This window comes from Prinia subflava, chromosome 4 (assembly GCF_021018805.1).
Source record: "Prinia subflava isolate CZ2003 ecotype Zambia chromosome 4, Cam_Psub_1.2, whole genome shotgun sequence".
NCBI lineage: Eukaryota > Metazoa > Chordata > Aves > Passeriformes > Cisticolidae > Prinia > Prinia subflava.
Genome location: NC_086250.1, coordinates 40,539,832 through 40,552,247, shown reverse-complemented (window position 1 = coordinate 40,552,247; position 12,416 = coordinate 40,539,832). Strand labels below are relative to the sequence as shown.

General features: G+C 39.2%; 1 protein-coding gene across 1 annotated transcript in view; it reads right to left on the bottom strand.

Moving 5' to 3' along the window:
- Positions 1 to 12,416, bottom strand: part of WIF1 (WNT inhibitory factor 1) — a 37,583-nt gene that overhangs the window by 24,228 nt on the left and 939 nt on the right. The window lies entirely within an intron of this gene.

The window sequence follows — 12,416 nt, the reverse complement described above, 5'->3', positions numbered from 1 at the left end:
GAAGCCCTCTAACCAGTATCGTAGCAAACATCTGTCAGCAGTTTGGTTTTAAATGATACACCGTTAAAATTCCTACGTATCTCCCTTCCTTGATTCAAGATCTACTGCATTGAATTCTCTTATCATTCAGATGCCATGTTGTTGCTGCCTGTTTTTTCTTTCATATTTAGTCAAAGAATTAATGATAATATGCTTTATGTTTTCTTCATTTTACGTGATAGAATTGTAGTACTTTAAGCAAAGCAGAGTAGTTTGAACTGTTGTACGTCACAGTTCAATAACCTAATGAAATCTGCACCCTTTCTAATTAAGAAGAAAATGTGTGTTAGCTTTGGAAGTAGATGTAGGAAATTAACTATATTTTATTCTCATTATTTTAAAGACATCAGTGCTGAATGCTCTGTTATCAATTAAATGACAAATATATCTTAATGCCAATATTCTGTGTTTAAAGAAATAAATACATCAAAGGAGTTTCTTTTATCCCAGAATATTTCTGTCTGTGCACATACTAGAAGATTCTACCCTGCATTATCCATAGCAGATGCTCACAGCTGCATATGCCATAAATAAAGTCACAAAGTGAGACAATGTATGTGTTAGGTGTTTACAGCATGGACCAATGCTTCTCCAAGATATTAACTGCATTAGGTCAGAGAAATTGGTCTGTGTTCCAAGACAAAGCATGAAGCAAAGTGAGATGAATTCCAACAAAGATTATCTGTACTGTGCATTTCAGGCTATCGAAGGAGGCTGGCCAGAGTAGGAATATGTACATATATGTGAACATTTTGTTACTGCAGTGCAGTCTAGACACTGCTGTAATGAGCAACCTAATGAGGCTTCCTCAGACAAGCAGATAATAAAGTGTCTGCTAGAGACTGCCTATTTTTGTGCTAGGGACAGAACTCATTAATTGGTCCTGTCACAGAGTGGGTAAACCATTTTTCACACCTCAGTGTAGCGCTAAGAAACTTGCTGTCAGCCCCATAGGTAGACCTAAAATGGGACCATGCTCAGCAACAGGAAGCAATACTGAAACCAGCTCTGGGAAAATCAGTTTACACAGATGAAGGGATGACCTGACTGTCCTCCAGTATCAGCTGCTAAGGGTATGGGAAGGGACTGAAGCAGCAGGGTTAAAAAAAACAGAGATGCACACACAAGAGGAATAGAGATCTTTGGTGTTTCAAAAAAATAAAAAAAAGACACAAACGAAGACTCAGAGAAATGGGCAATCTCAAAGAAAAATACATAATGTGACAGTAGTAATGAGACAATGCTGTGGTGAAATGCTCACAAATCTGTAGAGCCTTTTCTATGCCTGCTTTCCTCACATTAAGGAAACCATGGCAGACTGAAGAAAATCCGTGCACAAGAAGGAAGACTTTTAACAACAGAGTGCATCCCTGCATGAAACTTTCAACAATAACTACTTGTGGTTTCAATGGTTTTAGAAGAATGGTATAAAACTCTCTGATTTTGCCAACAGAAGATGACTAACTGGTGCTTAATGTCTCCTGTGGCATTCAGCTGTGGATGGCAGATCAGGTCCTCCAACAGAATGATTTATGAAATTGGTAAAGTGAATTTTATTGTTTGCTTTTAAAAGAAGCCTCAGATTTTGAAAGGTGATATTACAGGCTTCCAAGAATGCTTTGTACCGGGGAGATGGACTGAAATCTTTACAGAATATACCAGCTTTTCCTCCAAAATGACAAAATAATTTCTGTAAGATAAGTAATATGAAAAAATCACTGTCAAGAAGCTTGGTGGGGTCACAACATAATAGGTTTAGATTATACTTAGCCTTGTTTGTGGCAGTTGTTCTTTGGGGACATGCGAGACAGGGCAGCTGCTCAGTCATTTTGGGCAAATATTTTCTCTCACCAGATCCTGGGCTCTGGAGGCACTCTAGCATTTGAAGCAGTCGTTTGAAACCAGTCTCAGACTGAAAGCTGAAGGGCTTGCTAGGAAGACTGGGGTTTGACAGGAACAGAGGTGAAAAAGAAAAATCCAAGTATACCAGCAGAGCATTAACTCTGAAAGTCATCCTCATACCAAAAAAGCAGGCTCCTGAGACAGAGGGACAAATAAAAGCAGAGTCACATCCCTCTCCATCACTCGCCTGCTGATGACAATATGGTTTTACTTTAGATCAGAAACAACCCCTTGATGCAGCAGATACCTGCACTGGGGACAGTGGGGCTGTTCCAGCAGGCTGGAGCCTTGGAAAGCAGCAGATGTGCAAACAAGGCACAGAAACCTCCAGGTTAAGTACAAGCACAGGAGACAAAGGCAAGTGGCATGCACGCTCTTTTTGAAAGAGTCACAACAAATTTGCAGCTCCTCCATGATGAAAGTCCGGGAGTTTCTCACTCCTCTATTTTGCTTTATTTGGAACCAAAGAAAGCAAAATAGCCCAACATCCCATATTTTGAGCCTGTTTTGTTTGTTTAACACATTTTCTGTAATGCATTTTAGAACAGCCTCATTAGTGGCACTTCTGAAAAAAAATCAAGCTGAAAGAAGACAAGGTCACAAAGGTTTTGACAAATATGCACAATTAATTACATCTTGAAAATTTCTAGCAAGGAATGGTATTTCTCAATCTGAACCAGGCCTGGTGCATGAGCTTCCTTTACATTGTTTTCTCTTACGTCTTTCAGATGAAAATTAGATAATTCTGCTTTGGGGAAGGGGAGAGAAGCAAACAGAATACCAGAAAGAGAAATATCATAAAGAGTTCAGATTTAAAGCAAGTAAAAGACATACAAACCTTTGCTATCTTCAAGTCTTCAATACAATATTTTGCTCTGCTATCCTGAAAATTGATAAAGGCTATTCTCCTGAAAAGTTAATTCTTGTTCTGGCACAGCAAGGGCTAATTCATTCTTTGTTCACCCAGGAAAAGATTAGTGCTCTCTCTGGTGGACATTTCATGACCATGGACATTCAAAATACCCCTTTCCCAAAGCTAATAAAAAAGGAGAAAATGATTACTGCTCTTAGAGACAAAAAAACCCCAACAAAATAATGTCTCATCAGGTTTCTTCCTAAGAAAACAAGTGTTTGTAGGTCTGCCACTGCCACCTGCAACAATTCTGTGTGGCTCTATCTACACTGAGAAAAACCCACAGGGTTATTTTCTACCCTTCATAGCTTGAAAAGTGAGTGAGTTTCTTGGTTAGTTGATCCTGGGAGGGCATCTTAATCTGCTTACAGTTTCAGGCTTTGGATAGATTTATTGATAATTAATAATTACCCTGGGAATACTTCACAGAGAACATAAAATAATTTCAATAAAACCTTTACAATTCAGAAAGTGATTGCACTAACAAGTATTTAGGTTAGTTATGATGGTGATCTGAACAGACACTATATTTAGTTAAACAGAATTGTTTTAAAAGCACAAATGTAAACCTTAGAGATGGTGGCTCATCTGATGTGATGAGGAAAAGCTCACAGATGAAGAATAAGCTAATCCACCTCTTGAATGGTGGTAAACATGGATAATGCATACAGATTCATTTTGGCCGTGCTTCAAACTTCCAATCCTTTGTTCTTAAGCCTCACAGAATAGCTTTGAAGTTGAGGATAAAGCTTCTCTAGCACACCATTACCAAAGAACAACCTTCTGATTATGATCTCATGAAAGCGTAATCAATTACTTACACAAGTTAAAAGCGTGGCAAACAGCAAAGGTCACATAATTGGCCTTTATTAAGTCCATGTGTTTCAATCTTGGCTTTAACTGGCACTCCTGTCTAATAAATATGAATATTTCTCTTCAAAATGTAAGCAGTGAACTTTCTCAAAACTTACAAAATCTCACAGCAGCTTCTGTCAGATTGGAGTCCTTCAAGGACTTCAAAGAGGGATGCCTCCACTTTTGTGTACCCATGTGACAGAAAGTTTGCAGCACCTCTGACTGAGTTTTTTTATTGCTCAGCAGTTACTGGTCTTCAGCCTTATTTTACAGGAAGACGAGTGTTTAAAATTCAAAAAGTTGCAAAAATTCAACTCCATTCTGACTAGTCATTAAGAGAAACTTCCTTAACACTGTTCTATTTTAACACTTAGTGCATGAATTTTCAAATTCCTTCTTTTGTGAAAATTCAGAGTAATTTTTTTCTTGTTTCACAGGGTGTCATTGATCAAAGCAAATTCTAGATACTACCATGAATGAAGATCTAAATTCACCACTAAGAGTTTGCAAAGTGTATCTGAAAAGGAACTTGTGTGTTTGCTGTTGTACCTGAAATCACATTGATTTTTCTACTGAGTGAAGACTCTGCTAAGTGAGCATATATTGCTGTCATATTTCCATGTACTATAGAGGCCCCCACATAGTTCTGTCCTCCATAACTATACCCTGAATTATTCGAAACAAGATGAACTTCTCTTCAGAGTAAAGCAAGGAAGTATAATCCTATCCCCAGTTTCTTATGGGAAACTGAACAGGTTGTACAAACAGCTTTTGTGTCTTTTGGACTGTTTTCCATAGGCAGGGTCAGCACAGCTTCATCCCTGGGTTACAGTACCAGCCTCACAGGTCCAGTCTTTTGAGCTAAGGTCCAGTGTATTTCCCAGCATTTAAATGAAGTATCTTGTTTAAAAACAGCTCATCCTTGACTTCCTGTACACCCAAAGGACAGAGACCAGTACTTGCTGGTGACTAGAGAACAGATGGAAGTTCAGCCAAGCTAGAATTGGATTTACCTGCTGTCTTGAACCACCTTTCTTTCCCTCCCTGGGTGCAGGTGGACTCTATCTGCAGCACAGGCATCTTCACAAGGCCTGGACTCTGCTGACTTGACACCGGGTCAAGCTGAGATTCCAGATAAAACTTTTAAACACACTTGTAGGAATAAGTCCTATTAAGAAAGGCAGGAAGTTTCTTTTGGGAAAGATACATCCTTCTGTTGTGTTGGTTTTTTTTTTTTTGGTTTGTTTTTTTTTTTTTTTTTTTTTTTTTTTTTTTTTTTTTTTTTTTTTTTCTGGATAACATGACCTATCCTGTGTCAGCCTAAATCCTGACAGGGAGGACCAGCAGATGAAAGCTCCCCAGAAGAATCTTTTGCAGAGGCCCTAACAGAGAAAATGCAAGAGGGACAGCAGCCTCAGGTGTGAATGTGTGGGCGTCTCCAAGCCCAAATTTACTTGTGGTGAAAAACAAGCAGGAGTCTAATGACAGCAGAAGTCTGCACTCTGCTATAAGACAACTGTCCCACTTTAGATCCAAGAGTTTTGCTGAGATGAGAGATTTAATTTATTCCTTGATTAATATCTATAGTAAATCTGGTCTGCCTTTGCAGACTGGGATCAAATTGTCCTTTTTGCCACTGAATACATTCCACATATGTTGACAATCCCTAATTTCTGCTGGAGTCATAGGCTGCTGGAGATTCCCCAAATACCCCACAGCAGCCTTTATTGACAAATGAAGTTAGCAGTACTGGGCTGAGTGGAGCCAACAGTACTTTCAGAAGAAAAGAAACACTAGAGGGAAACAATGTCCCACACCACAAACCTTGTTGAGCAGCCAGGTCTGCTCTCTGCATCACTACAGGGCACAGAATTGGCTGAAGAACCTCGGTATGATCCATCACCCACTCCAAATCAGGACCGGGGATAGACCTCACTGCACTTACTTCAGTCTCTGCAGTCAGGGGAAGGAATACATATATAAACCTAGTTTCTGTTCGAGTTGTTGGGTTTGAGAAGAGGTGGAAAAGCAAGAGATTCTACGAGAATTTGCAGGGATGGTGAGCTTTTTACCCCTAGGTCACTCTTCCCCCTGCCTGGAAACTCTCTGATTCCTTGTCCTTTAAAGTATTTCTTAATTAATATAACTATAATATAATAATATAAAATAAATTTGTTTCAATCTGGTTACTCAAATAGATTCTGTTTCAACAGCTCAATTTATTTCCAAAAGCCTCTGCAAGAAAGAGAACTGGCTAAGGCTCAAACTTGGCAAAATGAGACCAGTGTTTGCTGCAGTTCAAAAGCAACAGGTTGAAGTTGGTACTTGTTCTCCTTACTGAAGGTGTTCAGTGGACTTGATTATTTGCCTATGAGGTTTTAAGCCTCAGATTCCTAATGGCCATCTCATATTCACACATTTACAAGCTGAGGGCAAGTAGAAAACGTTACAGGGAGATCTTAACTTCTGTTCATCAACAAGTTCTAATTTGTCCATGTCTTCTGTGTGTTCTGAGAAAAAATAGGTTCATAATCACAGTCCTGAAAGCCCTGTTCTCTGATGGTCAGGATGGTCCAAGAGCCTGCCCTCTGCTTCTCTGGACAGCTGTCATTGCAAGGGCTGGCTCTCTGGCTCTTGCTGCTGGTTTCTGTGCTTCAGTGTTCAGAGCCACTGATAGATCTGCTCATTAGTGAGCTGCTGTTTGGGGAGTTTATTTTGCCTGGTGATGGGCCAAAACCTGAGGCTGGGAGATTGCCAGGTTTGATGTCAGGCATATTTATTTCCTTTAGGATCAGCTGGGTTTAGCCAGCTTTTTATCCAGGCAAAGGGGAAACTTCAGAGGATTTGTGGGACCAGCTCTGACAGCGGTGTTTGGTCTTCAAGTTATTTATTGAAGTATTTAGCGCTGATGACAGCAAGCGCTGAAGCAGCTCAAAGGTAATTGCCCATTTTTCCTTGTATGGCCAAAAAAGATGGACTCCACCAGCTGGTTGGAAAACAAAGGAAACTTTCCTTCTAAATGCAAAAAACTCCAGGGGTTTTCTTGTTGTGTGGCTGGGAAAAAAAACCTAAAAACCTTGCTAAACCTTTGCAAGCCATTGCTGAGGTGCTCTAGGAACAGACTGAGATTCCCCATACTATGGTAGACTTCAAATATCATAGCTGGGTGAAGCCTCCCAGAGCCTCTGTACATCAGTATCAGTGTCTTTGCTTTATTTATATCACTTTCATTAAGGCAGATTTTGGGCTGCTGCTTCACTGTCAGCATGAGACCTCGGACTGGCCTCTGAGGTGGACCACCAGCAACATGTCTCCAGCTGGAGCAAGGCACCCTGCTTATTATGCAAATGCCAATTCCTCACTTCTTCACTGGAGTGTGGTGGGAGGCAGTGCTGAAGCCTGGGCTGCACAGCCCTGCCAGCCAGTCCAGGTGGGATGATATGCCCACCATGTCTGGGCTGCAGTTTGATGCAGTGAAGAGCTTGGCCACAAATAAACCATCAAAAAGCAAACAAAACCCCCCCAGCAAAACAAAAAATCCAACGTGGTAAAAGAGACTAGTGCAAGTAAAGTAGAATATTTCAGATGGTGGAATTTGTACAGAAAAAGGCAAATAAAAGAAGAACAAACCCTAACAAGGCAAGTGTAAACCCACAGGAAGGCAAAACAGAAGAGGTTTTAAGATGTATTTTGTTGAAAGCTTTAAAAATAATAATCATTGTTCTGAGCTAAGGTATTCAGCTCTTAAAATTCTGTTCAACGTGATGCAAATATCTACTACATATCAGTTTTGAAAACTCTGGGGTACACCATATTCCTCACATATCAGCATGCCCTAGGAAGAGTGTGGTTTCTTGCATTTGTTTTGTATGTACATATTCCACTTGGCTAGAATCAAGTATATGATAGCTGCAGCTACCCCAAAATAACCTTTTTGGAAAGTGTGAAAGCAAGAGAAGATATTAAATATATGAAAAATTCTTCCAATTAGTTCAGTTATCTCTCATTTTTGTTAGTTCTTTCTCTATAGCATTACTTGCTAATGGCATTAACTTTAGACCACTAAGAACACACCTGTGAAACTGTTAAAAGAGGTGATGTTGCCAAAAAACATTTTCACTTCCACAAACAGGAAAACAACACAGAGGAAAGCCATACAAGAGAAAAGCCTGGATTTTCTATTTCAGAAAAATTGTTAGTAACACAGGGAGTGAAATCTGTACATTTTCACAAAATATAGTCTTGAAGCTTGGGGTGTCCTTGTTAGTTCCAGTGCTTTTCAACAGTTATGCTGCACATTGCACCATTGCAGAAATGTTGTACATTTCACTACTGTAAAAGTAGTGAAAATATTTTATGACTTTAGCTTTTTTTGTTAAAAATTGATTATTTATAGAAATTATAAACAATGAAAATCTTGAAGAACTGTTTACTTAACACAGATTTACACTGCTGTGTAAAAAAGAATAATTGTGTAATTTACACACATGCCATGTAAATTACTATGGAAACCAGATGCAGCTTACACTACAAGGTGCCTTGTAACTCATCTCTGCTGAGCAATAAATCCCCCTTTTCTTCTTGGCAAAACTTTGAGAAACTTTACTGCTGTTTTCTATCAGCAGATGGAACAGATGGCTGGCACATGCCTGCTTTACTAAGAAGTGGGATCTCTGCAGTATTACTTTGATCCCTGGTGGCATGTCTACAACACTGAGATGCAAAATACCACAGCTGAGCAGAATCTAAATATTAAAGGTTTGGAGCTGTGCTCTTGATATGAGAACCCCCTGTCTAAAAGCCATGCTCACAGTATGTAAACATCTTCACATTCCACATGGAAATTTTGGTACAGAGGTCAGAAAAGAAAGTATTTCCCCGATTTGGTGACATGAAAGTGCAGTGGAGGTACCACTGAAAATCACAAGAGTGTGAGTTTAAACAATTATATTGACCAAACTTCGAGAAGAACCATACTTTTATTGGGAAAAAAATCTCCTAATTTTGCATACTAGACATTTTTTAAGCTGAAAAGCATCACTGTAATGACTGGTTATATATAAGATATTTACCAAAAAATCAGCAGTTTCTTTGAAGAAAAATTTCCTTTGAAGAATTAGGTTTTGAAATTCAATACTTTTTGGTTTCTTTCAGTTATTCAGGGAAATAACCATGTTTGACTGGACCACTTTATTACACCACTAATGCCTTAAAACTGGTGGTCTTTGGCTTCCCTCTGAGCAAGTAAACAAATGTTCTCCTAGCATACCTGGATATTCCATTTTATCTTTATGGTCAGGCTACATCTCAGCAATATAAGACAATTTCAGAGAACTCAGCTGAGGTATTCAGGGCTGATGGTCATTGCTGAGATCAGAACTAGCTCCAGGAGCTGTTAACTATACAGCCCTCCTGACCTTCACTTTACAGTATAGAAATGATGCTAGAAAATGCACTGAAGATATACATTCCCTCTTTCTCAGAGGTGGGCATCTTTTTGATTTACTTAAGGTTATCAATAACTCTTTGAGACTTATTTCAGATGTCACATCCTGGACATGCACCAGGAGAGGAGCTATGGGGTACCCATAACAATGGGGTGGGGGAAGTGGGCTCCTGCAATAATTCATCTGACCACAAATACTTCTCCCACACCTCAAAGGAAGAAAGCAGCCTGGGCAGGTTGTGGCTCAGAATGACTATTCCTCTGTGGATCAGACCAGAGAATGCTACACAACAAAAATTCCAACTTGCTTTTAAGTTTCTTTTTTTCACCTCCTGTCTATTAAATCAACCGAGCTGCTGCTCTGCCACTGAGCACTTACTGTCTAGGCAATAATCAACTTTTTTTTTTTTTTTTTTTTTTTTTTTTTAATGGTTCTCTCCCACCAATACTCTCCCAGATATGAACTTAATTTTACAACTGTCAGAATTCCCACTGAAAGTTAAAAATACATGCTGAGTTTTGTAGATTTAGAGATTAAATACTTGTCATAAATTCCTAAATGCTGTAGAGATGCTGTTATCACTGAAATCTTTGGTACCTTCCACTAGTGGACACAGTAAAACATGTTGCAGCATTAATCAGTGTGATAGGGTCTCACTGTGAAGTTTTTAGCTCAGTCTTCCACAGAGAACAAGACTATTAAAAGCCATTGCATTTTCTTTTGCAATGAAGGCCAAGAAGCACACCAGTGAGCTCTAGTGGTTACATGTACATGCTACATGCTACATAGTATCACTGACTTTTGCTTTTTTAAACCATTCTATTCAAAGAACAACCTTTGTAACTGTCAATTTAAACAGATTACATTTCTCTTCTAAAGAGAACATAGTATCTGTAACGGTATGCTTTAATTTACAGGTAGAAGCATAAAGTGGATAAAAACATAACAACCCCGTTTTGCAGTACTTTAACATTCTTGTCACCCTTGGCTCATCTCAATTTCACTAGCAAAAACCTATATATTCAGCACCCTCAGACCTTTAAATTTGGTGTTTCCCCTTATATTTCCTAATAATTAACTAGAAGTAATGAACTAGGAATTAAAACCAAATACCATTTTTCTTTGGTTAATGCTTTCTAGTGAAAACTATTTTAATTGTTTGCTTATCAAACAAAATCATTTTCACATAAAGTGTATTCAGGACACAAAGGCCACTGCATCAGAAGCATAATACCTAAATGTAGTGAGTTTCGAGCACTTCTATTCACACAGAATACAGACATTATCCAGCCCTTAAAATGCGCCTTTCAACAAGGTATTTTTGAGTTAGACTATTCAGCCATGCAGGACTGAGAAGCATTGCCACTCCCTGGGTTGGATTATATACTCCCCTCAAACTTGTACGATCATTTATCCCAGGAGCAGGTAGATGGGATCTACCCACAGGATCTTTATACCTGCTAAGGTGCCCTGTCGGGGATCCCAGGGGTGGTGGGTTGACCTTGTCTGGCTGCCAGACACCCCCCAGCTGCTCTCTCACCCCCCATCTTGTTGATATCAGGACTAGGAACCACGTCACGCCATGGACAGCATCTCCTGCATCTACTCAGGAGAAGCCTCTATCTGTACACCCCAAAAGGGTCTAGCTACTCCTGGAGATGAGGCATATACTACTGAGAGCCCCCCAAGCCTCGGAGTCCCGGAAAATGTCTTCACATTTTGAGTGGGATACAGGCTGAAGAGTTCTATAAGGCACAAGACTCACTGAAGAATTATTTCAGTTTTACCAAATGGGAGGCAACAGTGTGCTAGTTAACAGCTGTTTTGCAGAAAGCAGTCTAGTACTTCAGCCTTTCAAATGCCTTTCTTCTTTCAAAAAGTACTAGTTTCCTTTTTTTTGCCTGTCTTTCCTTCTTGCTTCTCTTTCCCCTTTTTCTTCTCTCTTCCTCTTCTCCTCCCTTCCACTTCTCATTTTCCCTTCCCTGAATTAGGAAATTCCCAGTAAACTACAGAATAAAGGTAGCAAGTTTTTAGCACTCCCCTGGATGTGTTAATGGAAACTTCTCAGAATGTGTATACTTAAACCCAAAATAGAACACTGGAAAAAAGTAAAAATGTACTCACTTCTTCCCCTTACAAAATATTGGAAGTTCTGGAGAAATGCAGAATTTTTTTAACCATTTAGGTATTTAACTTACTAAAAGTGAATGCTTTGTCCAAGAAGTATTCAGTCATCCAGAAAATAGGAGGACTGATGGGTTAAACACCTTTGCAGCTGCTCAGAAAGGATTTCTTCTTACAAGTGGCATCAAGCAGAATATTTTTCTATACTGTCTTTAAGCCTGTGACTTTTCTCACTGAAAGCAGTGTTGGAATCACCTTTTCCTAATGACCTACCTGTCGGCAGCAAAGGAGGGGGAGGAGAGCACAAGAAGAAAGTACAAAAGAAGGACAGTGTTCAGTCTAAAATCTTGATCGCCCATTCAAAAAAGAGCTAGCTTTATCATCAACAGCAACTAAAGCTGGCAGAGAAACAGAGCAGGAAACACAGCCCCAAAAGACACTAATTATTTCTAGGTATTTAAATGCCAACCCTTGGTGTACAAAATTGTGTTCTCTGTAAAGCTTGATGGGAACGCCAAAGACCTAGAGCAAGTCATTTAGCCTTTGTGGGTAAGTTTTGTCTCTACACATTCACCTTCCTCTCTGGAGGAGGGAGTGAAGCACTTCCCAGACCCAAAGGCTTTGTGAGGACAGCAAAAATTGCAAGGGCGTCAGACAACACCTTGAAGCCAAGCAAGTCCTGTAGATAGGGTACTTTCAAATGACCAAAACCACAACCAAATCTGTGAAGCTGCAATTAGCTGAATTATACAATCAATGCTCACTATTTAAATGTAAATATTGCTTCATCTCTAGCAAGTTCTCTATTGTATAAAGTCAATGTTCAGCATTGTAAAAATGAAATAATTTTATCCAGGATTTTATGCCACCATGTTTTTTTCTGTATCCATGAAAATGTACACTAACAAGTTCCAGCTTTATGCAAAGTCAGCATATGTTGTCAGTGTGTCAAATCATGCATATGTTTCTTCACAAAAATATGTCACAGATTCTTACATTTTCAACAAAAGAATCCAACAGGATCCAGTAAACTGCAGATTTATGTGGTTTTACAATTTAACTTGCTAAAATTAAGTCTACAAAAGAGAATTGTTATTTACTACAACTACAAATTAAGCCTGCACGTTTAGTACATA